Source organism: Alexandromys fortis, unplaced genomic scaffold, assembly GCF_014885135.2.
Source record: "Alexandromys fortis isolate MF-2015 unplaced genomic scaffold, M_Fortis_MF-2015_v1.1 scaffold_31, whole genome shotgun sequence".
Lineage (NCBI taxonomy): Eukaryota > Metazoa > Chordata > Mammalia > Rodentia > Cricetidae > Alexandromys > Alexandromys fortis.
The window spans coordinates 6,235,753-6,238,821 of NW_026067974.1; the positions used below are offsets into that span (position 1 = coordinate 6,235,753).

The 3,069-nt window shown below is 45.2% G+C and overlaps 1 non-coding gene across 1 annotated transcript; it reads left to right on the top strand.

Annotated features, from left to right (window-relative positions):
• Positions 1-39: 39 nt before the first annotated feature.
• LOC126510575 (U6 spliceosomal RNA) lies at positions 40-146 on the top strand. The gene has a single exon (XR_007594432.1). It is a non-coding gene; the product is annotated as a U6 spliceosomal RNA (small nuclear RNA).
• The last annotated feature ends 2,923 nt before the right edge of the window (positions 147-3,069 follow it).

Sequence of the window (3,069 nt, forward strand, 5' to 3'; positions counted from 1 at the left end):
AAAATAAATAAAATAAAATAAAAAAATAAAATATGTGGGGTGCTCGCTTCGGCAGCACATATACTAAAATTGGAACGATACAGAGAAGATTAGCATGGCCCCTGCGCAAAGATGACACGCAAATTCGTGAAGCGTTCCATATTTTTTTGAATTACCGCACCTCAGGAGTTGCGGCGCCTGCATCTGTAGAGCCGCCGGGGTGAAGAGCCACTGTGGTTTTAGTTGTCTAGACTAGGCTGGGCTCGAACTCAGAGATCTACCTGCCTCTGCCTCCCGAGTGCTGGGATTAAAGGGTGTGTGCCCCACCCGGCTAAAATGTCTTTTTTCATGAATTTAGAACTGTCAGGTGCAATGGTTAATACTATCAGTTTAACAGGAACCAGAAATAACCTGAAGGACAAATCTCCCAGCATGCCTGTGAGGAGGTCTCTAGCCTGGGCTAATTAAGGTGTGAAGACTGACCTAGTGCAGGTGGAGGCCCCAGAGTGTATAAAGAGGAGAAAGCTAGCTCAGCGTACGCATTCCTCTCTCTGCTTCCTGACTGCAGACACAGTGAGCAGCTGCCTGCTGCTGCCATGTCTCCCCCGCCATGAGGGACTGTGCCCTCCACTCAGGAGCCGAAATAAGCCCTTCCTTCCTCAAGAAGATTTGCCAGGTTTGTTTCTGTGACAGCAATGAGAAAAAGTTACTACTACCCTAAGATAGGAATATACGAGCCAGGCTGGTGGTGCACGCTTCTGAACCCTGCACTTGGGAGACAGGAGCAGGAAGGATCTCTATGAGTATAAGGTCAGCCTGGTCTACATAGCAAGTTCCAGGGCAACAACAGCTCCATTGTGCAGCAGTGTCTCAAAACCAAGGTTTAAGATGCGACCCGCATACACAGCGGAGTGAATAGTTAAGACAAGTGCTGAGGAGCTGGGAGATGGCTGAGTGCAGAGGCTCTCGGCTGCCAAGCCTGATGATTCCAGCTGGATCCGAGAGCCCACATGATGGAAGAAATGATACTTTAAAAATTAAGAAAAACCAAGTCATATAAAACTATCACAGCCTAAAAGCCTTTCTGGCACAGATGTCTGTCTCACTTGGATGATGATTTAATTTGGGACATTTTCAGAGAGATCCTTTGATTGTGATAATCTTTGAAGACCTCAGAAAAAAAGTTTTCTAAGTAAAAAAAAAAAAGCAATAGCAATGACATCTTGGTGAGGAGGTAGAAAGTTTGGATCCCCTCCCAACGTCAGTGACAAAGCAGAGTGGCTGTTACTTTGAAAACAGTTTGGCAGCTCCTGAAAACATTAAACATAGGGGCGGTTTTGATCCAAATGCAATTCCTACGTATATATAATGTGTATGTGCACACACATACATACATACATACACACACACACACACACATCAAAAAGGAATGAAGACACTAGTCTGTCCAAAATCTTGTTGGTCATGGTGTGCACACCTTTGATCCCAACACTTGAGATGCAGAAGGATTTCTGTGAGTTTGAGTCCAGCCTGGTCCACAGAGTGAGTTCCAAGACAAGCAGAGATACACAGTGATACCTTGTCTTAAAAAGGGGGGGGGGCTGGAGAGATGGCTCAGAGGTTAAGAGCATTGCCTGATCTTCCAAAGGTCCTGAGTTCAATTCCCAGCAACCACATGGTGGCTCACAACCATCTGTAATGAGGTCTGGTGCCCTCTTCTGGCCTGCAGGCATACACACAGACAGAATATTGTATACATAATAAATATTTTTTAAAAAGGCAAAAACAAAACAAGCGCAACATAGTAGCTATCTAAAGAGTCATTGTAGCTCGAGTAAACATCAGAATGAAATAGTCGTCCTCCCTGTATCCAGGGTAAACATCAGAACAGCTGGTTTCTAGGAGCAATTAGACCTTGAAGAAATTATCGTAAAAAACAGTGGTTGTTCTCTGTTATCCGGAGAGTCGTTGCTGAAGGAGCTCTACAGTCTATGCGTGGCTTTGATCACTGGATGATCCCGGCACACTTGGCGCAACTTACATTATTGGGCTGCAAACAGTACACAACAAGGACTAAAGCTGCAGGGGGTGATGTCTTCCTTCTCAAAGGATACAGATTAGATCAGGGCTTTGGTATGACGAACTTGTTTTACCCCAAAACCAGCTTCTGTGTAACAATCAATAACCACTCCTTTGCACAGCTGTTTGGGGCTCAGTTCTTCCAGGGAGGAACTGTTCCTCCCTGCTGTGATGGAACCTGAGTTGCACCTTGGAGTGACCCTCTTTCTTTGATCACCCCATGAAACACAGAGCACCTGATACCAAACTTTTGTGCAAGGCTGTGGCAGCATTGACCATCATCGCTCAAAATGGAACCAAAACAAATGTCCATCAATTTATGGGAAGAAAATACTGATCCAAACTGTAGCGGGGATGAGCCTTGAAAACAGTATGCAGAGTAAGGGGTCAGACACAGAACATTACATATCACTCCAGTGACAGGAAGCGTCCAGAAGAGACAAATCCATAGGTCCAGAGAGGAGATGACATGTTATTAGGATGAGGATGGGAAATGACACGTGACAGGTAATAAAGAATAAACACGGTTTATTATTTCAGAGTGATGAAACAAGATCTCAGGTAATGTTGCACAATGCCGTCCATGCATTAGGGAAAAAAAAAAACTTTTAAATGGGTCAGTATGGGCTGGAGGGCTAGCTCAGTGGTAGAGAGCTAGCCCACCATGCCTGTGACTCCAAGTTTGATCCCTGACACTGCAAAATACATCAAGCAAAGTTCATGCTGTAAAAATCACCTTAGAAAATTTTTTTGAAGACAGCGCTGGCTGTCCTGAAACTAAGTAGACTAGGCTGGCCTCAAACACACAGAGATCTGCCCGCCTCTACCTCTGTTGGAATTAAAAGGGTGTGCCACCATACCCTGATAAGAATTTTGTTCTTGCAGAGGACCGAAGACCTAAGTTCAGTCTCCAGAGTGGTTCACAACTACCTGTAACTCTAGCTCCAAGGGTTCTGGTGCCTCTGTGGACCCTACAGTCCCGTGCACAGAAGCACACACACACACACACAC